We start from the raw sequence: 26645 nt of genomic DNA, 5'->3' as shown, positions 1-26645 counted from the left end.
TGTTATTCAGTCACACTGTCCTTTATTACATTTCAATTACCTGGGATTCAAACCCACTGCCTGTGGCATTGCAGTCAGAATTCTAACTATTTGAAGCATACCTTGTTCTTTGTGGAACAAATCATCAGCATTGCACAGTGCCATAACAAGACATTCTGTGGCCATGTGCAAGAAAGACAATTGGTCCCTTTCCCATATATAAAATAGTGACAGTGCACACCGAAGACATGAACCAAAAATATAGAGGTGTGGCTTTATGAGGAAGGGGTGTGGCCACATCATTGTGTCTGTTATTCACATTACACAGCACAGTAGTGTCCATTATTCACGGTACACCGCACAGTAGTGTCCCTTTTACAAATAACATTACACCACAGAATAGAGCCCCTTATACACATTGCGCAAGTTACAGCCCCTTACACACATAATGCCCACTGTAGTTCTGCCACTTATACACATATTGCCCACTGTAGTTGTGCCACTTGCACACATAATGACCACTGTAGTTCTGCCACTTACACACAAAATGAGCACTGCAGTTGTGCCACTTACACACATAATGAGCACTGTAGTTGTGCCACTTACACACAAAATGACCACTGTAGTTGTCCCGCTTACACACATATTAATGTTGGTGAGTACGTGAGTGTACCCATCTCCTAGGAGTGGCGAGTGCAGTGGATTCCCGTATGTATATAATAGGGTTAATTTTTAATTGGCCCATTTGTGAGTATATCTTTCTCTTGTGCACCCCTAAGCTCATTTATCTTTAACCTGGATCAGCTGCTGTTTAGGTGTGTTGGTGACTTGAAAGCCAGAAGTCAGTTGGTAGGTGAGTTTTAAACCAGGTAAGAAAACTTGTGAAGTTGTGTTGGTGACTGTCTTACCTTTTAAAAGCCATAAGTGTGGCAGGTAAGCTTTAAACCAGGTAAGCACATTTTTCCCTATGATGCAGCAGTTGCCAGGTCTCTAAAAAATCTCTGTAAAAGTTTATGTGATAGAGTAGGACTTGCGGTGAAATGGGGTCCCGTGTAGTGGGCTGCAAGCTTACATGCATTGAACAATTCCTAAACCAAAACCCATTGGTTATCTAGTTGTATATTAAAGTATTAAGGTGAATAAAACAGCTAAGGAGGGTGCAGGGTTCACTGTATATGTATATTTGAGTTCGGTGGTCACAGACCACTGCACCCCAACCTAAGGGTGGGGAGTATGTTAGTGCACTCCTCTCCTGGAAATGGCAAGTGCCGTGGATTCGTGTGTGTGTGTGTGTGTGTGTGTGTGTGTGTGTGTGTGTGTGTGTGTGTGTGTGTGTGTGTATATATATATATATATATATAGATATATCCAAGGTTGCATAGGTGCACTCTTCTTTTCACAACATGCAGTGTGCATCCTTAATTGTCCCTTTCAGGAACTATCCACATCCACCAAAACAAGGGCGCGCACTACTTTTTCATATTCCAAAAAATATAAAAAAAATTTATTGATTCAATCTGTAGGCACAGCTGTGTCAATATGCTATCTTGATAAGCATGTCCATACACTGGAGCCACTATACAGCCTAATTCAGCATAACACATCAGCAACTTTCCGTGTTTTTTAGAGATGAGCGCCGGAAATTTTTCGGGTTTTGTGTTTTGGTTTTGGGTTCGGTTCCGCGGCCGTGTTTTGGGTTCGACCGAGTTTTGGCAAAACCTAACCAAATTTTTTTTGTCGGATTCGGGTGCGTTTTGGATTCGGGTGTTTTTTTCCAAAAAACCTAAAAAACAGCTTAAATCATAGAATTTGGGGGTCATTTTGATCCCAAAGTATTATTAACCTCAAAAACCATCATTTCCACTCATTTTCAGTCTATTCTGAATACCTCACAATATTATTTTTAGTCCTAAAATTTGCACTGAGGTCGCTGGATGACTAAGCTAAGCGACCCTAGTGGCCGACACAAACACCGGGCCCATCTAGGAGTGTCACTGCAGTGTCACGCAGGATGTCCCTTCCAAAAAACCCTCCCCAAACAGCACATGACGCAAAGAAAAAAAGAGGCGCAATGAGGTAGCTGTGTGAGTAAGATAAGCGACCCTAGTGGCCGACACAAACACCGGGCCCATCTAGGAGTGGCACTGCAGTGTCACGCAGGATGTCCCTTCCAAAAAACCCTCCCCAAACAGCACATGACGCAAAGAAAAAAAGAGGCGCAATGAGGTAGCTGTGTGAGTAAGATAAGCGACCCTAGTGGCCGACACAAACACCGGGCCCATCTAGGAGTGGCACTGCAGTGTCACGCAGGATGTCCCTTCCAAAAAACCCTCCCCAAACAGCACATGACGCAAAGAAAAAAAGAGGCGCAATGAGGTAGCTGTGTGAGTAAGATAAGCGACCCTAGTGGCCGACACAAACACCGGGCCCATCTAGGAGTGGCACTGCAGTGTCACGCAGGATGTCCCTTCCAAAAAAACCTCCCCAAACAGCACATGACGCAAAGAAAAAAAGAGGCGCAATGAGGTAGCTGTGTGAGTAAGATAAGCGACCCTAGTGGCCGACACAAACACCGGGCCCATCTAGGAGTGGCACTGCAGTGTCACGCAGGATGTCACTTCCAAAAAACCCTCCCCAAACAGCACATGACGCAAAGAAAAAAAGAGGCGCAATGAGGTAGCTGTGTGAGTAAGATAAGCGACCCTAGTGGCCGACACAAACACCGGGCCCATCTAGGAGTGGCACTGCAGTGTCACGCAGGATGTCCCTTCCAAAAAACCCTCCCCAAACAGCACATGACGCAAAGAAAAAAAGAGGCGCAATGAGGTAGCTGTGTGAGTAAGATAAGCGACCCTAGTGGCCGACACAAACACCGGGCCCATCTAGGAGTGTCACGCAGGATGTCCCTTCCAAAAAACCCTCCCCAAACAGCACATGACGCAAAGAAAAAAAGAGGCGCAATGAGGTAGCTGTGTGAGTAAGATAATCGACCCTAGTGGCCGACACAAACACCGGGCCCATCTAGGAGTGTCACTGCAGTGTCACGCAGGATGTCCCTTCCAAAAAACCCTCCCCAAACAGCACATGACGCAAAGAAAAAAAGAGGCGCAATGAGGTAGCTGTGTGAGTAAGATAAGCGACCCTAGTGGCCGACACAAACACCGGGCCCATCTAGGAGTGTCACTGCAGTGTCACGCAGGATGTCCCTTCCAAAAAACCCTCCCCAAACAGCACATGACGCAAAGAAAAAAAGAGGCGCAATGAGGTAGCTGTGTGAGTAAGATAAGCGACCCTAGTGGCCGACACAAACACCGGGCCCATCTAGGAGTGTCACTGCAGTGTCACGCAGGATGTCCCTTCCAAAAAACCCTCCCCAAACAGCACATGACGCAAAGAAAAATTAAAGAAAAAAGAGGTGCAAGATGAATTGTCCTTGGGCCCTCCCACCCACCCTTATGTTGTATAAACAGGACATGCACACTTTAACCAACCCATCATTTCAGTGACAGGGTCTGCCACACGACTGTGACTGATATGACGGGTTGGTTTGGACCCCCACCAAAAAAGAAGCAATTAATCTCTCCTTGCACAAACTGGCTCTACAGAGGCAAGATGTCCACCTCATCATCATCCTCCGATATATCACCGTGTACATCCCCCTCCTCACAGATTATCAATTCGTCCCCACTGGAATCCACCATCTCAGCTCCCTGTGTACTTTGTGGAGGCAATTGCTGCTGGTCAATGTCTCCGCGGAGGAATTGATTATAATTCATTTTAATGAACATCATCTTCTCCACATTTTCTGGATGTAACCTCGTACGCCGATTGCTGACAAGGTGAGCGGCGGCACTAAACACTCTTTCGGAGTACACACTTGTGGGAGGGCAACTTAGGTAGAATAAAGCCAGTTTGTGCAAGGGCCTCCAAATTGCCTCTTTTTCCTGCCAGTATAAGTACGGACTGTGTGACGTGCCTACTTGGATGCGGTCACTCATATAATCCTCCACCATTCTTTCAATGTTGAGAGAATCATATGCAGTGACAGTAGACGACATGTCCGTAATCGTTGTCAGGTCCTTCAGTCCGGACCAGATGTCAGCATCAGCAGTCGCTCCAGACTGCCCTGCATCACCGCCAGCGGGTGGGCTCGGAATTCTGAGCCTTTTCCTCGCACCCCCAGTTGCGGGAGAATGTGAAGGAGGAGATGTTGACAGGTCGCGTTCCGCTTGACTTGACAATTTTCTCACCAGCAGGTCTTTCAACCCCAGCAGACTTGTGTCTGCCGGAAAGAGAGATCCAAGGTAGGCTTTAAATCTAGGATCGAGCACGGTGGCCAAAATGTAGTGCTCTGATTTCAACAGATTGACCACCCGTGAATCCTTGTTAAGCGAATTAAGGGCTCCATCCACAAGTCCCACATGCCTAGCGGAATCGCTCCGTGTTAGCTCCTCCTTCAATGTCTCCAGCTTCTTCTGCAAAAGCCTGATGAGGGGAATGACCTGACTCAGGCTGGCAGTGTCTGAACTGACTTCACGTGTGGCAAGTTCAAAGGGCATCAGAACCTTGCACAACGTTGAAATCATTCTCCACTGCGCTTGAGACAGGTGCATTCCACCTCCTATATCGTGCTCAATTGTATAGGCTTGAATGGCCTTTTGCTGCTCCTCCAACCTCTGAAGCATATAGAGGGTTGAATTCCACCTCGTTACCACTTCTTGCTTCAGATGATGGCAAGGTAGGTTCAGTAGTTTTTGGTGGTGCTCCAGTCTTCTGTACGTGGTGCCTGTACGCCGAAAGTGTCCCGCAATTCTTCTGGCCACCGACAGCATCTCTTGCACGCCCCTGTCGTTTTTAAAAAAATTCTGCACCATCAAATTCAAGGTATGTGCAAAACATGGGACGTGCTGGAATTTGCCCATATTTAATGCACACACAATATTGCTGGCGTTGTCCGATGCCACAAATCCACAGGAGAGTCCAATTGGGGTAAGCCATTCCGCGATGATCTTCCTCAGTTGCCGTAAGAGGTTTTCAGCTGTGTGCGTATTCTGGAAACCGGTGATACAAAGCGTAGCCTGCCTAGGAAAGAGTTGGCGTTTGCGAGATGCTGCTACTGGTGCCGCCGCTGCTGTTCTTGCGGCGGGAGTCCATACATCTATCCAGTGGGCTGTCACAGTCATATAGTCCTGACCCTGCCCTGCTCCACTTGTCCACATGTCCGTGGTTAAGTGGACATTGGGTACAACTGCATTTTTTAGGACACTGGTGAGTCTTTTTCTGACGTCCGTGTACATTCTCGGTATCGCCTGCCTAGAGAAGTGGAACCTAGATGGTATTTGGTAACGGGGGCACACTGCCTCAATAAATTGTCTAGTTCCCTGTGAACTAACGGCGGATACCGGACGCACGTCTGACACCAACATAGTTGTCAAGGCCTCAGTTATCCGCTTTGCAGCAGGATGACTGCTGTGATATTTCATCTTCCTCGCAAAGGACTGTTGAACAGTCAATTGCTTACTGGAAGTAGTACAAGTGGGCTTACGACTTCCCCTCTGGGATGACCATCGACTCCCAGCAGCAACAACAGCAGCGCCAGCAGCAGTAGGCGTTACACGCAAGGATGCATCGGAGGAATCCATGGCAGGAGAGGACTCGTCAGAATTGCCAGTGACATGGCCTGCAGGACTATTGGCATTCCTGGGGAAGGAGGAAATTGACACTGAGGGAGTTGGTGGGGTGGTTTGCGTGAGCTTGGTTACAAGAGGAAGGGATTTACTGGTCAGTGGACTGCTTCCGCTGTCGCCCAAAGTTTTTGAACTTGTCACTGACTTATTATGAATGCGCTGCAGGTGACGTATAAGGGAGGATGTTCCGAGGTGGTTAACGTCCTTACCCCTACTTATTACAGCTTGACAAAGGGAACACACGGCTTGACACCTGTTGTCCGCATTTCTGTTGAAATACTTCCACACCGAAGAGCTGATTTTTTTGGTATTTTCACCAGGCATGTCAGTGGCCATATTCCTCCCACGGACAACAGGTGTCTCCCCGGGTGCCTGACTTAAACAAACCACCTCACCATCAGAATCCTCCTGGTCAATTTCCTCCCCAGCGCCAGCAACACCCATATCCTCCTCATCCTGGTGTACTTCAACACTGACATCTTCAATCTGACTATCAGGAACTGGACTGCGGGTGCTCCTTCCAGCACTTGCAGGGGGCGTGCAAATGGTGGAAGGCGCATGCTCTTCACGTCCAGTGTTGGGAAGGTCAGGCATCGCAACCGACACAATTGGACTCTCCTTGTGGATTTGGGATTTCGAAGAACGCACAGTTCTTTGCGGTGCTTTTGCCAGCTTGAGTCTTTTCAGTTTTCTAGCGAGAGGCTGAGTGCTTCCATCCTCATGTGAAGCTGAACCACTAGCCATGAACATAGGCCAGGGCCTCAGCCGTTCCTTGCCACTCCGTGTGGTAAATGGCATATTGGCAAGTTTACGCTTCTCCTCCGACAATTTTATTTTAGGTTGTGGAGTCCTTTTTTTACTGATATTTGGTGTTTTGGATTTGACATGCTCTGTACTATGACATTGGGCATCGGCCTTGGCAGACGACGTTGCTGGCGAGATGTTGAAGTGGAACGCACGTGAACCACATAAGCGTCATGGAGTGACGCTGAACGTGACATGCGCAATGAACAGATGGATGATTCTGGAGCACATCCCATGACTGGAATGACGGGACTTAAGGTCTGTCCTCCGGAGGTAGAGAATGGACATGTGCAGCCTGGTGGAACACACGCCGGAAGTCCGGCTGGACAGGTAGCTAATGCAATCCTGTTAGTGAGTACCGGTTTTCACGCGTCTGTGCAAGTTTGTAATAGTTTGTGTTTGTATGTTCTAGATGTAGGTCTCATAAGGCACGTAAGTGGCCGAAGTCGACAGACATAGATTGTGACATGATGTACCCTATAAAGATATAGCATGTAAAGCCATAACAAGTGGAGTCGGAGGAAATATTGCAGCAAGATTATAAGGAAAATGTTGAAAGCAATTTGAAGAAATAGTGCAAAGTGAACAGATTTTTGATGAAAACACAGAAAGTTGCTGATGTGTTATGCTGAATTATGCTGTACAGTGGCTCCAATGTATGGACATGCTTATCAAGATAGCAAATTGACACAGCTGTGCCTACAGATTGAATCAATACAAATTTTGTATATTTCTAGGAATATGAAAAAGTAGTGCGTGCTGTTGTTTTGGTGGATATATATACGGGTCCAAGTGCGGCACTCACAGACCAATTAACGACTCTCAGGCGGGTTTAATGCAGCAACGTTTCAGTGCCTGTTTAATCGTCTCACGGCACTTTCATCAGACCTAAAATATACAACATCCATCTCACCTTGTATGTGTGCATCCCCACGCCGACGCCGAATGCCAGGAACGGGACCTCCCACCCGCCCGGCAATACGTCACAGCTAGCGTCATCCAGACACACGCCTCAGGCCCCTTTCACCATGGTGACAGAACGCTATAGCAAAAGACAATAAAAATACACTTACAATTAACAATTCATATTATAAGATAAAAACCAAAGACATGAGCAAGTCCATATGTACAATAGAGAGAGTCATGACTACTAATGCGCTACATATTTACAGAGAAACCACAAATAATTGATCCATAATGTATCTATGCTACCCATATTATAAGAAACAATTCAGACCAAGCTGTTCATTAGCCCCAATCAATAGTACCCAATCTAAATATCAATTCAGCCTCACACTGAAGTAATTTAAGGCGTCTATTCAGTGGCGTAAGTTCGTCCCAGTTGCCCGGAGGCAAGATAAATATTGGTGCGCCCCCCCCCCCCCATATTTAGATAAATATATATATGTGTGTGTGTGTGTGTGTGTGTGTGTGTGTGTGTGTGTGTGTGTGTGTATGTGTGTGTGTGTGCGTGTGTGTGTTTGAGTCTATGGAGTGTTCTGAAAAAAAATGTCTATACTGTATATATACATTTTATTGTCTCTTATTTTAAATCACACATTCCTTAGCAGTCATACCCAGGATTAGAACCCATGACCTGTTACACTTTACTGGTGGAGCTATTTGCTCCTGTACAGGAAGCATGAGAATTCTTACTATATGAACTTATGTCTAATTGTCAGAGACGTAACTTCATATACAGTAGTTAGAATACTATTATTTCCTATACAGGAGCAAACAGCTTCATCAGTAAGGTGTGTGCTTACAGTGTAATAGGTCGAGGTTTTAAATCCTGGGTATGACACTTGTAAAACGTGTATCTACAGTGTAATAAAAAGAGTGTGAGTTGTAAGGTGCAGAGACCAGTGAGTAAGTTGGCCACTGAAGAAATGGAGGCAGCTATCAAGTAACTTAATTCAATGGTGTCACAGAATGGGAGGAGAGGTGCTCCCTTCAGAGCAGGAGCCCAGCGGCAGATGACTCCATTGCCTCCCAGAGTTACGCCTCTGGGTCTATTCCCTCCTCTGGGCATAGGTGGTATATGGTCTATCATTCTGTACCACAATGTTTAGTAGTTAAGGGATGTGCAGCTCTGCTAAAATGCCTAGCTACAGGCTGTTCACTATTACCTTTAGTGATGGCTTGCCGTATAGAGTACAGATGAGCCGCCATCCGCTCTTTAAATGTGCATTCAGTCTTGCCTATATAGCTTTTTTCACTAAGACCCTACCACCGGTTTTTCGCTGTCCAGGGTATCGCCATCTCTGGATGGCGATACCCTATAGAAGCCTATGGGCTTCTTATCGCCGACTGCCGCAACCCGCCGCCGACCCCTGCCGCAGACGCCGACCCCCTCCCCACCGGCATATCTTCCTCCAGGCAGCCCTGGTACAGGAAGGTAATCTCCTCCTCCCCCTAGCAACGCAGCCGGAGGTCCTTCCGGCTGCAGGGGGAGGAGGAGGCGCTGGGGGCAGCCTGCTGTTGCTTCCCGGTGTGTAGGCAGTGTGGAGACCCATGGGAGGTGACGGAGACCCCCCGCAGACCACCTCACAGGTATCGCGGGGGGCCACCGTCACTGCATTGCATTGTTAGTACATATGCGATCAACATCGCTGCGATAAGCGGCGAGGGGCGGCGATGTATCTTAATACATCCCGCCCAAGATCTGATAAATCACAAATTTAGTGTTACATATAAGTTGGTATCTGATCTGGTACTTCTTACCAGATGAAGGATGATTAAAAGTATCTCCAGGTATTAAAAACTGGCAAGTCCTACATAAGCACTTAATGTTCCCCATTTTTTTAACCTAAAAAGCTACCCATTCTAGATATAGTAGTAGATCTAATATCAGCTTTGACTAGTACAGTATATCCCTGATATTACGGCTTCTGGTATAGCAGTTCATGAGATGTACTCCATCCAATTTTAAAATGTCATTTTATTGGATAATGGGCCATAATGTTTTAGAAATGCTGTTAACTCGATGACTTACCTGATTATATTCCTGTACCCAAGGTAGTATCAATTTTTCATCTCTAGTTTTATTCTTTGCTAATAGAGTATTCCTATCCAAGTTAAGTACCCATTCTTTAGTTTGTCTAAGGTTATCTAGTGGGTACCCTCGCTCATAAAATTTATCAATCATTGTATCCATTTGCTCACTAGCTAGCCTTGGGTCAGAAGTAATTCTTCTAATACGTAATAGTTGGGAATAAGGTAACCCACGTTTAAGAGGTTCTGGATGGAAACTTCTATTGTGTAACAGATTGTTACAGTCAGTGGGCTTAGTATATGTGTTAATACTTCCATCATTGTTCATAATTCACATATCTAAGAAATTGACCTCAGTGTTGCTGATATTATACGTCAATTTAACCGGATGGTCAAGCTCATTATGGCGGTTCATGAGTGATATAAATGATTCTTTAGTACCTTGCCAAAATATGAGTAAGTCATCTATAAATCTGGTATAAAAGCACACCTGTTTAGTAGCATCTGGGTCAGAAAAGAATATATCGTATTCAACCTGGAACATGTATATATTAGCGTACGATGGTGCTACACTAGCACCCATCGCACACCCTCTGCATTGTAGGTAATATTTACCATCAGACATAAAGAAATTCCTAGTAAGGATAAGGCGCAACATTTCTAACAACAAATTCAAATCTAGCCCGGTGAACAAAGGCTTATCAGTTAAGACTCTCCTAATGGCATTTATGCCTTCTTCATGAGGTATTTTAGTGTATAGGCTACAAACATCAATGCTACACAGCCAAATATCTTCATCAAATACTGGTAAAGAGTTCAACTTCCTCAGTAATGTGGTGGTATCTAAAAGATATGGGGATGAGCCTGTATACATGGTTGGAGGAGACTATCAAGATAGACAGGAACAGGCTGAAATAACGATTGTACTGCAGCAATTATTGGGCGTCCAGGCGGATCTTCCAAAGATTTACGGATCTTGGGGGTCATATACAATATGGGTACTTTAGGGTACTCCGGTATCAGGGCATCTCTTAGCGTCGAGGTTATAGTTCCCATAGTCACTGCCTCAGTCAATAAGCGCTTAAGTTCCTGTTTAAATAAATTAGTGGGGTCTCTCTCCAACAAACGATATGTCATCACATCAGATAGCTGTCTCCTAATTTCTGCCATGTACTTGTTAGTCTCCTGTATAACCAAGGCACCTCCCTTGTCCGCAGGTCTAAATTTAAGGTTATTATTATCAGCTAGTTCTAATAATGCCTGATATTCTGCCTTACTAAGGTTATGCCATACTGAGGTAGATTTCACTATTGCACTATCAACTTGATTGTTCAATAGACACATGAATGTCTTGATTGTGGGGTTTGAAGACGGCGGGTCGAACGTAGACTTAGGCACTAGTCTGCGCACTGCCATCGGTATCTCATCACGTACACCCGATTCCTTGGTACTCTTAGCAAAAAATTCCTATTGGAATGGTTTGAATACATTTGTTGGTATGAATGAAAGTCCCCTGGAGAGTACCTTAGTCTCTACCGTTGATAATACATAGGATAGTAATATATAGGATAGATTAACTACTACATTTTCTGTTGACGTGGTGGTTTTGCTCCACGGCCTTTGTCTCTGCCATTGTTTTCCGCGTCTATTATATCGGCATCTCTTGGTCCGCCCCCTTTGTTTCTCGCACGAGTTGTTACCCCTAAAGGGCCATAAGTGCATTTAGATCTTTGTTTACAGTCTGATCTGCACCTCTTTTTCTCTTTTCTTTGCATCATGTGCTGTTTGGGGCCAATTTTTTGAAGTGCCATCCTATCTGACACTGCAGTGCCACTCCTAGATGGGCCAGGTGTTTGTGCCGCCCTCTTGGGTCGCTTTGCTTAGTCATCCAGTGACCTCAGCGCAAATTTTAGGACTAAAAATAGTATTGTGAGGTGTGAGGTGTTCAGAATAGACTGGAAATGAGTGGAAATTGTGGTTATTGAGGTTAATAATACTATATGATCAAAATTACCCCCAAATTCTATGATTTAAACTGTTTTTGAGGGTTTTTTGAAAAAAAAACACCCGAATCCAAAACACACCCGAATCCGACAAAACATTTTCAGGGAAGTTTTGCCAAAACGCGTCCGAATCCAAAACACGGCCGAGGGAACCGAATCCAAAACCAAAACACAAAAAATTTCCGGTGCACATCTCTAGTTCATAACTAAGGAATATCAATGACTGAGTCCAGCAGTTTACTGTAAAACTTATTTGAATTACTCATTTTACAAACATCTGCTCAAGTATGGAGAACCTGCAATCATGGACTTAGATTGCAGACATAGTTAAACTATAATTCAAAATAGAAAACCAATAAATATAAAAATAATGTACTTAGTGGCCTCCCTGCATTATGAGACAGGACAGCAGCATCAAAGTCCTGGTACAGGCAGTTGTTACCATTATGACATCACAGCATGATATCACAGACAGACAGAAAAACACAAACATACCAATGCATTTTCTCTATGCATTTTCATGATTGGGGCCCTAGGGGTGGATTTTCTCACTTGAAACCCCGCCAGTATTTTAAGTTGGATAATGAAGGGTATGTGTAGCAAGTTTGGTCCAGAGCTATGAAGACATGTTGAATCCTATGAAGAACAAATATACATACTTTAGCTTTAACTCATGAGGCAGGTCTTCTGGTTAAAACACAGTGGGGGGAATTCAAATATTTGAAAAGTCGGTTGGGTGTCTGTTTTTTCCTTTCTATTAGATAGGAAAAAACAGACACCCAACCGACTTTTCAATCATTTGAATATCCCCCAGTGTCTATACTGGCATCAGACACTGTAGAACAATATACTCAGGCTTAGGGCTAGACACAGGTACATACTGTAACTGAAAAAATAAACAAATATATATAAAAAATCCTAGAACTCCTTGTGCTCAATAATTAGTCTGTTGCAGTGGCTTGCAGCAACACATGCAATGCTCTCCTGGCTTGGTCAATGTCCACAGTCCCTGGCACTACAAACTGTTTCCTGCTCACTGGCCCCTAACAGACATCAGCACACAGAACTTCCCAGCGATGAGTTCCTGATGGATCTGGGTAATCCACAAAGCCCAAAGTTAGAAATCTCCACTGCAGTTGAAGAATGTGCAGGTCTTGTTTTTTTCTCCCTTCCCCATAAAGCCACACCCCTATTTTCAGGGTCATCATAACAGCAGTGTAGGCCCCTGGGCCCAGCAATGCACTGGGTCCCCTACCCATCCTCCAGCAGTAGGGGTGGGGGGTGCTATCAGCGGCAGCTTTGATGTCTCGTGGGTGGTAGGGGGTGTACTCTCTTCCACTTAGCATGTAGGACCTGGAGCAGTAAATTCAGCTAATTACTCGTTTACTGCACAGATGGGATGGTAGGGAGAACACTAAACCGTATAAGGGGCATTGGGCTGAATGAAGGGGCCCTGGAACATGACTTCCAGGGAGGTAGGGGGTGTTTAATAAGTAGTGGAGGGGTGGATAGTATCTTGCTTGACTGCAGAGATCTCCAGTTCCCGGTAATAGATTTCTTAGCTTTGAATGGGATAAAAATCTACAGAGTTCCACCTTTCAGGAGGTACAGGGGAATTGGGGATCAGAGTTCAGGAGCCAGAACTATCCACCAACAAAAGTATAAAACAGCATATTAGGAGTGTCGATGCCTACCTAGCCCCTGTCGCATAGTGAGAATCGGGGTTAGCCCGAATCTCACCGTGTGTATGTATGCACCTTCAGTTATACCGAACCTGAGATATCCGGCTTGGAAGAATAATTAACAGCCTTGGATGGGGACCACTGCTTTGAAGTCGGATATCTCCGGTTCCCCAGGGCCAATATTCAAAAATCTGGTACCCCTGGAAAGAGGGGACCCACAGCTATCAGTCCTTATACACCTGGGGCCCTTGGGCAAGTACCCATTGAGCCCTTATGAAAAGACGGCCTTGCCTATATTTTTGGTGCACACTGTCCCTATTTTATATATGGGGGGGCACCAATTCTCTTTCTGGCACAGGGCACAAAAATGTCTAGTTACGGCACTGATTAATAACATAACAATAAAGATGTGATTAAGAAAAGCAGGAGATACTTATTAATAATTATCACAGGGTGAATGTCTCTGATTGTCTTCATGCCAAATTGCAGTGTGTGTGTATCTTCCTGTATACTGTATATTTGGCTTGTATATTGAATATATACAGTATTCTAAATTGTGTGTGTGTGTGTGTGTGTGTGTTTGTGTGTGTGTGTAATCATGTTTTAATGTATGTGTTTTTATTTTAAATATGATTACATGACACATACAGATGTGTGCTCATTTAACATTTGAAAAAAAGAAGCAAGCCAAGTTTTCCTGGCACCAATTAAATACCCAGTGTTTTTAACGGAATTGCCGCAGCTTTCCAAAAACAAGGGAATACTCAACCATTTTTAAAGACCAAAAAAAAACCAAAGGTAGAAAGCACTGACAAGCTGCATATATACACTGCTCAAAAAAATAAAGGGAACACTTAAACAACACGATGTAACTCCAAGTCAATCACACTTCTGTGAAATCAAACTGTCCACTTAGGAAGCAACATTGATTGACAATCAATTTCACATGCTGTTCTGTAAATGGAATAGACAACAGGTGGAAATTATAGGCAATTAGCAAGACACCCACAATAAAGGAGTTGTTCTGCAGGTGGTGACCACAGAACACTTCTCAGCTCCTATGCTTTCTGGCTGATGTTTTGGTCACTTTTGAAAGCTGGCGGTGCTTTCACTCTAGTGGTAGCATGAGACGGAGTCTACAACCCACACAAGTGGCTCAGGTAGTGCAGCTCATCCAGGATGGCACATCAATGCGAGCTGTGGCAAGAAGGTTTGCTGTGTCTGTCAGCGTAGTGTCCAGAGCATGGGGGTGCTACCAGAAGACAGGCCAGTACATCAGGAGATGTGGAGAAGGCCGTAGGAGGGCAACAACCCAACAGCAGGACTGCTACCTACGCCTTTGTGAAAGGAGGAACAGGAGGAGCACTGCCAGAGCCCTGCAAAATGACCTCTAGCAAACCACAAATGTGCATGTGTCTACTCAAATGATCAGAAACAGACTCCATGAGGGTGGAATGAGGACACGACATCCACAGGTGGATGTGCAGGACGTTTGCAACTCCGTGCAGGACGTTTGGCCTTTGCCAGAGAACACCAAGATTGGCAAATTCGCCACTGGTGCCCTGTGTTCTTCACAGATGAAAGCAGGTTCTCACTGAGCACATGTGACAGACGTGACAGAGTCTGGAGAGGCCAAGGAGAATGTTCTGCTACCTGCAACATCCTCCAGCATGACCGGTTTGGCAGTGGGTCAGTAATGGTGTGGGGTGGCATTTCTTTGGGGGGCCGCACAGCCCTCCATATGCTCGCCAGAGGTAGCCTGACTGCCATTAGGTACCGAGATGAGATCCTCAGACCCCTTGTGAGACCATATACTGGTGCGGTTGGCCCTGGGTTCCTCCTAATGCAGGACAATGCTAGACCTCATGTGGCTGGAGTGTGTCAGCAGTTCCTGCAAGACGAAGGCATTGATGCTATGGACTGGCCCGCCCTTTCCCCAGACCTGAATCCAAATGAGCACATCTGGGACATCATGTCTCGCTCCATCCACCAATGCCATGTTGCACCATAGACTGTCCAGGAGTTGGCGAATGCTTTAGTCCAGGTCTGGGAGGAGATCCCTCAGGAGACCATCCGCCACCTCATCAGGAGAATGCCCAGGCGTTGTAGGGTAGTCATACAGGCACGTGGAGGCCACACACACTACTGAGCCTCATTTTGACTTGTTTTAAGGACATTACATCACAGTTGGATCAGCCTGTAGTGTGTGTATATATATATATATCTATATCTATATGTATAAAATTATTTTTATTTATTTATTTATTCAATCCAATACATAATGTATGCGTTTTCTCTTACGTCCTAGATGATACTGGGGTCCACATTAGTACCATGGGGTATAGACGGGTCCACTAGGAGCCATGGGCACTTTAAGAGTGGGCTGGCTCCTCCCTCTATGCCCCTCCTACCAGACTCAGTTTAGAAAATGTGCCCGGAGAAGGCGGTCATGCTTGGGAAGCTCCTGAAGAGTTTTCTGCATTTATTTTCTTTTTATTGTTTTCAGGCAAGTCTGGCTGGCACCAGACTGCCTGCTTCGTGGGACTTGGGGTGGTGGTGGCAGCGAACGTCCCAACCTCCCTGGGGTTTGTGGTCCCATTCCCTGCTGACAGGACACTGAGCTCCTGAGGGTCCTATTCGCAAGCCCCGCCATGGCTAGCGTACAGACCCGCAGCACGCCGCCACCCCTAACAGAGCCAGAAGACTGAAGAGTGGTGAGTAGGTAGACGGCGTCCCGGTTAGCGGGTCGCCGGCAGTAATGGCAGCACAAGGGTAGGAGTGCAGAGCTGCATGCACGCTGCGCTCCAGGCACACTGTGACACCACTGTGAGTGGCGAACTATAGCCACTTCTATACCTACACTGGCACTGTACTACAGGGGTTTTAACCTACTGTAGTCTTCATTATTCACATAAGCCAGTATAAAAAAAAGTTGGCAGAGTCTTCACTTTGAGCGGATCCAGCAGCACACCAGCGCCATTTTCCCTTTGCAGCTTGACTCAGGCAGACTGGCAGGGAAGCATAGCTCCTCCACAAGGACTCCAGAGCACCTCAGCAGTACAAGGGGGTTATAGAAGGGGGGGAGCAATATATTGGTGTACTAAACCCTACTAAGGGTACTTAGTTTGCGACCCAGCTAAACTTGCACTTTAGCTACAGGGGTGCTGTGTGGCTTTCTCCATTATACTCTGTGTCTCCCTAGAATGACTATGTGTGGGTTATCTGTGATTTTAACCTATTTCCTGTGTGTGTGTGTGTGTGTGTGTGTGTGTGTGTGTGTGTGTGTGTGTGTGTGTGTTCTTACACATTTACTATGTCACAGGAGTGTGTATCATGCACAGCAGAGTGTTTTTCTCAATCTGAGGGATCACTGCTGTGTACTCAGGATAGTGCACATTCTCAGGCTAGTGGATCTGAACCAGTATGGTTAGATTCATTCAAAGGCATGATTTCAAATATTTCGAATACATTATCCCAAAATGAGAAGGAGATGCAATACTTGAGACAATCTGTTGATGACCTGATGAATAGAGATTCAGTGGTTAGTCCAGCGTCTCAGACCCCTGCCATTTGTCCACGGAAGTGTACTCTGGCCCAAATCATGCAGGCTGATACCAATGATGATGATGTATCAGACCCAGAGGAGTGTGAGGTGGACTCGGGAGGGGGGATGCAGCTTTGTCACAGGGAATACAGGCCCTGATAGAAGCTATTAGAGACGTCCTCCACATTCCTGATAAGGTGTCAGAGGGCGAGGAGGAATTTTATTTTAATGTGAAAAAGAAGTCCTCAACTACTTCCCTGCATCTGAGGAGTTAAATTCCCTATTTGAAGCAACTTGGGTAAATCCTGACAAGAAGTTTCAGGTCCCAAAATGGTTACTCACATCCTTCCCGTTCCCTCAGGATGATAGGGAAAAATGGGAAAACACACCGATAGTTGACACATCGGTTTCTAGGCTCTCTCGTAAGATATTTTTACCTGTTCCTAGGGTAGCTTCTTTGAAGGATGCTGCAGACTGCAAGATTGAGACCACTCTCAAATCTCTGTTCCCTGCTGCAGGGGTGGCCCAGAGACCAACTATAGCTTGTGCATGGATCTCTAGGGCTATTGCAAAATGGTCAGGTAATCTAATTGATGGGTTAGATTCCTTATCCAGGGGGGGGGAGATCATTTTACTCTTACAACACATACAGGATTCTGCTAACTTTAAGGTGGAGGACATAAAGGAAATTGGTTTACTCCATGCACGCACCACTGCCATGGCTGTGTCAGAACGCAGGGGCTTGTGGCTACGTCAGTGGACTGCGAACGCGGATTCCAGGAAAGGCGTGGAAAGCCTGCCTTTCACAGGTGAAGCCCTTTTTGGAGATGTACTGGATACGTGGATATCCAAGGCTACGGCGGGTAAGTCTACATACCTTCCTTCCGCAGCTACCCCGGCTAGGAAATCCTACACTGCTCCAACTCTTCAGTCCTTTTGGACAGCGAAGTTTAAAAACATGTCCACTACAGCCTTCAAAGGTAATAGAGATAAACCTAGGGAACCAGCAACTGCAGGTTCACAGGAACGGTTCTGCTTCCTCTAAGCCTTCAGCATGATGGTAGACCTCACTGCCTGGAAGACAGGCAGGTGTGAACCCATTTGATATTCTTCAGTCACATATGGGCAATGTCATGCCAGTATCCCTGGGTCAAAGATCTTATAACCCAGAGGTACATACTGGAGTTTCAGAACTCCCACCTCACAGATTCTTCAAATCAGGCTTACCAGCTTCTCTAGAAACAAGTATGACTTTACAGGAAGCAATTAAAAAACCGGTACGTACTCAGGTCATTGTTCCAGTCCCATTTCAGCTGCAAAACCAGGGTTATTATTCCAACCTGTTTGCAGTTCCAAAACCGGACGGTTCGGTAAGACCCATTTTAAATCTCAAGTGGTTGAACCCATACTTACAGGTGTTCAAGTCCAAGATGGAGTCTCTGAGAGCGGTGATCTAAGGTCTGGAGGAGGGGGAATTTTTGGTATCTCTGGATATCAAGGATGCGTACCTTCATATTCCGATTTGGCTGCCTCATCAGGCTAATCTAAGATTTGCCTTACAGGACTACCATGCCCTTCCATTTGGCCTCTCTACGGCACCGAGGGTGTTCACCAAAGAAATGGAAGAAATTATGTTTCTCCTCCGCAAACAGGGAGTAAACATAATACCATACCTGGACGATCTGATGATAAAAGCACCATCCAGGGAGAGGTTGCTAGTCAACATTGCCCTCTCAATCTGACTACTCCGGGATCACGGATGGATTCTGAACCAACCAAAATCTCATCTGGAGCCAACGTGGAGGCTTCCATTCCTGGGGTTGATACTTGATATGAAGGCACAGAAGGTGTTCCTTCCTTTGGAAAAGGCATTGGTGATCCAGTTGATGGTGCTGGATGTTCTCAGACAAACCCGGATATCGGTGCATCTATGCATTTGCCTTCTGGGAAAGATGGTAGCCGCTTACGAGGCGCTGCAGTACGGAAGGATTCACGCAAGGCCGATCCAGCTGGATCTGTTGGACAAATGGTCCGGATCGCATCTTCACATGCACCAGAGAATTCGTCTGTCACCAAAAGCCAGGATTTCTCTTCTGTGGTGACTGCAGACTTCTCACCTGACTGAGGGCAGAAGGTTTGGGATTCAAAACTGGATTCTACTAACCACAGACGCAAGCCTCAGAGGTTGGGGAGCGGTCACCCTGGGAGAACAGTTACAAGGAAAATGGTCAAGTCAGGAAGCCATCCTTCCGATCAACATTCTGAAACTAAGGGCCATATACAAAGCCCTTCTACAGGCATTGCATCTTCTTCAAAATCGAGCCATTCAGGTTCAGTCGGACAATGTGACGGCAGTAACGTACATAAAGCAACAAGGAGGAACAAATAGCAGAGCAGCAATGTCAGAGGTAACAAGGATCCTCCTCTGGGCAGAAAGACATGCTGTAGCGTTGTCCGCAGTCTTCATTCCGGTAGTAGACAACTGGGAAGCAGACTTCCTCAGCAGACATGACCTATACCCAGGAGAGTGGGGCCTTCACCCGGAGGTGTTCGGGTGCTTGACATGTCGGTGGGGAATTCCGCAAATCAACATGATGGCCTCTCGTCTCAACAAGATGCTCCAGCGGTATTGTTCCAGGTCAAGAGACCCACAAGCAGTGGCGGTGGATGCTCTGGTGACTCCATGGGTCTACCAGATGGTGGACGTGTTTCCACCACTCCCTTTGATCCCAAATATTCTCAAAAGAATAAAAAGGGAAAAGGTTCAAGCAATTCTTATTAATCTGGACTGGCCAAAAAGGGCCTGTAATGTGGATCTACTGGAGATATTCCTAGAGGACCCGTGGCCTCTACCTCTTCGCAAGGACCTTCTCCAACAGGGACAGTTCGTCTATCAAGACTTACCGTGGCTACGATTGACGGCATGGAGATTGAGCATAAAATTCTAGCCCGGAAGGGGATCCCGGATAAGGTTATTCTAACCCTGATCCAGGCCAGGAAGGGGGTAATGTCTAAACATTACCACCGTATTTGGAAAAAAATACGTCTCTTGGTGTGAGAACAGGAAATTTTCTGCGGTGGAATTTCAACTGGGATGTTTTCTCCTTTTTCTGCAGTCAGGTGTGGATGTGGGCCTACATTTGGGCTCCATCAAAGTCCAGATTTCGGCCTTATCCATTCTCTTCCAGAAACAATTGGCTTGTTGACATTTGTCAATTGACATTTTTGAAGGGGGTTCTGCACATCCAACCGCCCTTTGTGCCTCCTATGGCACCTTGGGATCTCAACATGGTGTTTCAGTTCCTGCAGTCGGAATGGTTTGAGCCTTTACAGGACGTTGACGTCAAGTTTCTTACATGGAAAGCCATCATGCTTTTGGCCTTGGCTTCTGTGAGGCGTGTGTCGGAGCTGGGGGCATTGTCTCACAAAAGCCCCTATTTGATTTTTCATGAAGCTAGGGCTGAACTCAGAACTCATCAGCAATTTCTTCCAAAGGTGGTGTCTGCGTTTCATATCAACCAATCTATTGTGGTTCTGCTTCAAAGTCTTTGGATGTTGTGAGGGCTTTGAAGATCTATGTGCAGCGAACAGCTCATCACAGAAAGTCTGACTCACTGTTTGTTCTCTATGATCCCAATAAAATTGGGTGTCCTGTTTCAAAGCAGACAATTGCACGATGGATCAGGCTTACTATCCAACATGCTTATTCCACAGCAGGTTTGTCGTGTCCAAGATCTGTACAGCCCCCTCTAATAGGTCGGTGGGTTCTTCCTGGGTGTCTTGGCTTTGCAGCTCTGCCGAGCAGCTACTTGGTCAGGTTCTAACACGTTTGCTAAGTTCTACAATTTCAATACTTTGGCCTCTGAGGACCTTCAGTTTGGTAAATCAGTTCTGCAGGAACCGCAGCATTCTCCCACCTGGTTTGGGAGCTTTGGAACATCCCCATGGTACTAATGTGGACCCCAGTATCCTCTAGGTCATAAGAGAAAATAGGATTTTAATTACCTACCGGTACATCCTTTTCTCGTAGTCCATAGAGGTTACTGGGCGCCTGCCCAGTGCTTAGTTTCTTCCTGCACTGTCACTTGGTTAAGTATTGGTGGTTCAGCTGTTGCTGTTCTGGTTTTATGTTTGGTTAGCTTGGCTTTTTTCTAGCTGTGTGTGCTGGTTCGGAATCTCACCACTATCCTTTTATATCCTTCTCTCAAAGTATGTCTGTCTCCTCGGGCACAGTTTCCTAGACTGAGTCCGGTTGGAGTGGCATAGAGGGAGGAGCCAGTCCTCACTATCAATTTCTTAAAGTGCCCATGGCTCCTAGTGGACCCGACTATACCCAATGGTACTAATGTGGACCCCAGTATCCTCTACGGACAACGTGAAAAGGATTTACCGGTAGGTAATTTTAAATCCAATTTTTATTAAAATGTTTTTCATTTAACATTTGTATGTCTTTGAGTGATGGACTAGAGAAAATGAAAGGCACTCTATCAAAGAAAGGCTATGCAATGCAAGGCATGGCACTCCAGTTGCTGTTGAACTACAAATTCCAACATGCCCTGCCGCAGTTTTAGAGATAACAGTAAAATATAGGCTGGTCATGCTGGGATGTGTAGTTCTTCAGCAGTTAGAGTGCCACACATTGCCTACCAATGTTCTAAGTTATCTCTGACCAGAAGTATAGTTTAACTAACTGTTGGTGTCCCCCAAGGTTCTGTTCGTGGTCCTCTTCTTTTCTCTCTCTATACGTCCTGTTTAGGTGAACTCATTAGTTCTTTTAACTTCCAATATCACTTCTATGCTGATGACACTCAAATCTACCTTTCCTCCCCCGATCTCTCCCCGGTTCTCCTCACTCGTACCTCCTACTGTCTCTCTGCTATCTCTTCCTGGATGTCCCAGCGCTTTCTTAAACTCAACATGTCCAAGACTGAGCTGATCATCTTCCCACCCTCCCGCACAACCTCACCTCCCACAATCTCCTTATCCATTGATGGCACAACTATCTCCTCTAGCCCCCAAGTATGCTGTCTTGGGATAACCCTTGACTCCTCCCTCTCCTTCAAACCATACATTCAGCACCTCTCACAAACCTGTCATTTTCATCTCAAAAACATTTCCAAGATCAGACGCTTTCTCACCCAGGATGCCACCAAGACCATTATGTTTCCAGACTGGATTACTGTAATCTCCTCTTAACTGGCCTCCCTGACAATTACCTCTCTCCATTCCAATCTATCAATGCTGCAGCCCGGCTCATCTTCCTCACCAAATGCACTACGTCCACCTCACCTCTCCTACAAGCCCTTCACTGGCTTCCCTTCCCTTTGAGAATCCAATTCAAACTTCTCACACTCACTTACAAAGCACTCACCCACTCCTCTCCCATCTTATCTCCCTTTACTCTCCCACCCGTCCTCTGCGCTCTGCTAATGCACGGTGACTATCCTGTCTTCTGATTACTTCCTCCCACTCCTATCTCCAAGATTTTTCATGTGCTGCTTCCTTACTCTGGAATTTTCTACCTCTCCCCCTCAGACTCTCCACCTCTCTACAGAACTTCAAACGGGCTCTCAAGACCCACTTCTTTACCAAACCCAGCCAAATCTCATCCTAACCCTCTGTCCCACGCTCGGTCTACCCCATCTGTGTCACCCCTGTTTGTCTGCCCCTCCCCTTTAGAATGTAAGCTCTCACGATTAGGGCCCTCTTCCCTCATATGATTATCCTTTTCTTACTTTAATAATCCTCAACTGCCCAAATCCTGCAGTTCTCGGCCACCTTCATACTTATCTCAGTGTCGTCTGCAGATGTAGTTATGCTTAGTTACCCTGTACTTGTCCGATATTGTCTTCAACTGTGAGTCACTGTTTTCCTGTTTTGATTATGTGCATATGTACTCTGTAATTGGGCTCTGCGGAACTCTTGTGGCGCCATATAAATAAAGGATAATAATAATAATAATAATAATAATAATAATAATAATAATAATGTAGGGATGAGCGGGTTCGGATTTTGGTATGGGAACCCCACTGAACACCCACGATCCAAGTCGGGAACCGAGTCTGGCTCTGGTTTTTCTACCAGACTTGGCTCCCAGAATGAGGCAAAACGTCATAAAATCCTGGTGTCAGATTCTCGCGAGATCCGGACTTTGTATATTTCGCGCCACCCGCCCTGCCATTTTCATTCCAGTCCTGGAGAATATAGCGAGAGGACGTGTCTCCTCAGTGTCTGTGCGGGAAAGTGGCGTGGCGCGTGAGATGGCAACCTGCTCTTTTGTATCATTCCAGTGGTGCCGTCTTGTGCTGCATCAGTCCAGTGGAGATGTCTTGTGCTGCATCAGTCCAGTGGTGGTGTCCTGTGCTGCCATAAGTACAGTGGTGCTGCTGTATAAGTACAGTCCTGCGGTACTGCCGTATAAGTCCAGCGGTACTGCCGTATAAGTCCAGCAGTACAGCCGTATAAGTCCATCAGTACTGCTGTATAAGTCCAGTGGTGCTGTCCTGTGCTGTATATTATTTACTCTAAAAAAAGGGGTAATTAATATTTAATCCAAATAATTTTTACAGGGTTTGCTCTGTGAGGTGTAGGGGTATGCTCTCCTGTGCTGCATATGGTTATATAACTCCAGAAAAATAATGGAGAACAAAAATTTGGAGGATGAAATAGGGAAAGATCAAGAACATCTTCCCCCTAGTGCTGAAGCTGCTGCCACTAGTCATGACATAGATGATGATATGCCATCAACGTCGTCTGCCAAGGCAGATGCCCACTGTTATAGTAGAGGGCATGTAAAATCCAAAAGTCAGAGTTCAGTAAAATGACCCAAAAAAAAGAAATTGAAATCGTCTGAGGAGAAAAGTAAACTTGCCAATATGCCATTTACGACACGGAGTGGCAATGAACAGCTAAGGCTCTGGCCTATGTTCATGACTAGTGGTTCAGCTTCACATGACGATGGAAGCCCTCATCCTCCCGCTAGAAAGAGTTAAGCTGTCAAAAGCACAGCAAAGAACTGTGCATTCTAAGATGGTATCACAAATCCCCAAGGAAAGTCCAACTGTGTCGGTGGTTGGACGAGACAGGAAGAGGTGGCTCCTTCCACCACTTGCACGCCCTCTACAAGTGCTGGACGGAGCACCCACTGTCCAGTTTCTGATATTCAAATTGAAGATGTCACTGTTAAAGTACACCAGGATGAAGATATGGTGTAGCTGGCGCTGAGTATGTGGGACTTGTGGATGAAGCCCTTCATTCACTTTGCCAGAATCCGAGGGTTGTCAATCTGTTGAAATTAGAGCACTACATTTTGGCCACCGTGCTCGATCCTAGGTTTAAAACCTACGTGGTGTCTCTCCGTCAGACACAAGCCTGCAGAGGTGCAAAGACCTGCTGGTGAAAACACTGTCAGCTGAAGTGGAACGTCACATGGCAACAGCTCCTTCTTCATTTTCTGGGGCTGGCAGGAAACAACTTAGATATCCGATTCCTAACCAACCCTCTGGTGGTAATGCAGGGCAGGCAGGACCATCTTTGGACATCTGGTCAAGACTGAAGGACCTGTCAACAATTTCTGACATGTCTACTGTCACTGCATATGATGCTGTCACCATTGAAAGAATGGTGGATGATTACATCGGTGTCAGCATCCAAGTAGACATGTCAGACAGTCCGTACCTGTACTGGCAGAAAAAAGAGGCAATTTGGAGGCCCCTGTACAAACTGGCTCTATTTTACCTAAGTTGCCCCCCCTCCAGTGTGTACTCCGAAAGAGTTTTTAGTGCAGCCGGTAACCTTGTCAGCGATAAGCGTAGGAGGTTACTTCCACACAATGTGGAGAAGATGTTTATCAAAATGAATGCTCAATTCTTCCAGGAAGACCAGACTCCTGAGGTGGTGGTTGTGGATTCCAGTGGAGATGAATTTCATACTCTGTGAGGATGAGGATGTACACAACACTGAAGAGGGTGAGGAATCGGTCGATGAGGATGAGGATGACATCTTGCCTCTGTAGAGCCATTTTGTGCAGGAACAGATTAATTGGCAGCTTGTTTTCTGGGGGCCCAAACGAACCAATAATTTCAGCCACAGTCATGTGGCAGACCCTGGCGCTTAAATGATTGGTTTGTTAAAGTGTGAGTGTCCTGTTTATACAATATAAGGGTGGGTGGGAGGGCCCAAGGACAATTCCAGCTTGCACCTCTTTTTTTTCTTTGCATTATATACTCTTTGTGGCCTAGTTTTTCAAACTGCCATCCTGTCTGCCACAGCAGTGCCACTCCTAGATGGGCCACGTATTTGTGCCGCCCACTTGTGTCGCTTAGCATAGTCATCCAGCTACCTCGGTGCAACCTTTTGGCCTAAAAACAATATCGTGAGGTGTGAGGTGTTCAGAATAGACTGGAAATGAGTGGAAATGAATGTTATTGAGGTTAATAATAGCATAGGAACTAAAAAAAAAATCTGTGATTTTAGCTGTTTTTTTGCCTTTTTCCCCAAAAAATACAGATCCAAAACCAAAACCAAAACCCGCAAGGGTGGTTTTGGCAAAACCAATCCAGATCCAAAACACGAAGAAGGATCCAGATCCAAAACACAAAACACGAAAAGTGGCCGGTGCACACCCCTGGTTTAATGAGTATACATCTGTACAAGTTCCAGAGCCTTTCTGTACAGCTGGGAAAACTACTATCACTGCATTTGTGTGAACTCTGTGCCTCATAGCTCACTGAGGGGAGAATTATCAAAACGTGTATACAGATAAAGTACCAATCAGCTTCTATCATTTTTCTAACACAGCTAAATGACAGTTTGGAACTGATTGGTTGGTACTTTATCTCTCTCCATTTTATCTCTATCCAATCTTTGATAAATCTCCCCCTTTAGATCATAATCATGGCTACTTAAGGTGAAGAAGAACAAAAGAAGACAAAACCGTTAGGATGTACAGTGCATAGGCAAACGCAGGGGGGGGTTTCCGGTTGCACATAAACCCCCCTTCTCTTGGCAAGTGCCTCATATTATGACAATAGCAATGGTATATACTGTAATACAGTTACAAGAGCTGCAGCCACATTATGCAGTTTAATTAAGGGACAGAGCTACTGCACATACCGAATAGTAGCAGCTTCTCCTAGCAAGATTGCTGTGAGTGGATCCTCAATTAGTGCACTGGACCAGAGAGTTGCTACTAGGTAGTAGAGACAGGAGCCTTATCATGAGGTGGGAGAATGTGTGCTTAGAAAGTGCAGTATTGCTTCTATTATGTTTTTATATTAATTTATTATGGTATATTTAACCTTTTTTCGGACCACTTATTTATATTATTTAAATGTTTGATACAGCCTATATTAGAGACCATCTATAGTTAGAGACCACCTATAGTGTTAGATATTAATACTTTATTCTATACAGTATCCAGTATATAAAAAGACCAATGTTTACATTAATGTCCAGGGTCGTTACTAGGTTCTTCTGCCACTCCCCCAGACTCCCACACTTGCTCTAATATTCCGCAGAGTGGGAGAGGAGATTGTAGACTTCATTTGGAAACCCCTCTCTAGAGATCCTGCGTTTGCCACTGCAGTGGGATTTACAGTATGTCTTGAACCATTAAGATGTGGAGTGGCATTGACAAAGAGAGCTGTAACTAGGTGTTTGAAAGCGGTTCGGCTGCCCACAATGGAGGGCCTACGAGGTGGCACTATTGATTAATCTGCGCATCTGCATTTGTCTTGCAGGGTGTCTGTAACAGCTCCTTGGAGCCTGAAAAACTTCTGTAGAGCCACCTGGAGTGTATTTAGGGGCTAATTATGTAAACCCCGCCGGAGTGCGGAAATTGCAATTTGCCAATTTTTTCGCTCTTCTGCGCATGTGCGCACAGTGGTGGTCTTATACTGTGATGTTACTTGCAGCCGCTGTGACCCAAAACATGGATGCCCTCTGACTGCCT

General features: G+C 45.7%; 1 long non-coding RNA gene across 3 annotated transcripts in view; it reads right to left on the bottom strand.

Annotated features, from left to right (window-relative positions):
- Window positions 1-26645, bottom strand: part of LOC134987062 (uncharacterized) — a 71140-nt gene that overhangs the window by 31443 nt on the left and 13052 nt on the right. For all 3 annotated transcript variants that reach the window (XR_010192812.1, XR_010192811.1, XR_010192813.1), the window contains exon 4: window positions 7384-7512. This is a non-coding gene — a long non-coding RNA (uncharacterized LOC134987062). The remainder of the gene's footprint in view (window positions 1-7383; window positions 7513-26645) is intronic.

Source organism: Pseudophryne corroboree, chromosome 2, assembly GCF_028390025.1.
Source record: "Pseudophryne corroboree isolate aPseCor3 chromosome 2, aPseCor3.hap2, whole genome shotgun sequence".
Taxonomy (NCBI): Eukaryota; Metazoa; Chordata; class Amphibia; order Anura; family Myobatrachidae; genus Pseudophryne; species Pseudophryne corroboree.
This window is presented reverse-complemented; position numbering and strand designations above follow the sequence as displayed.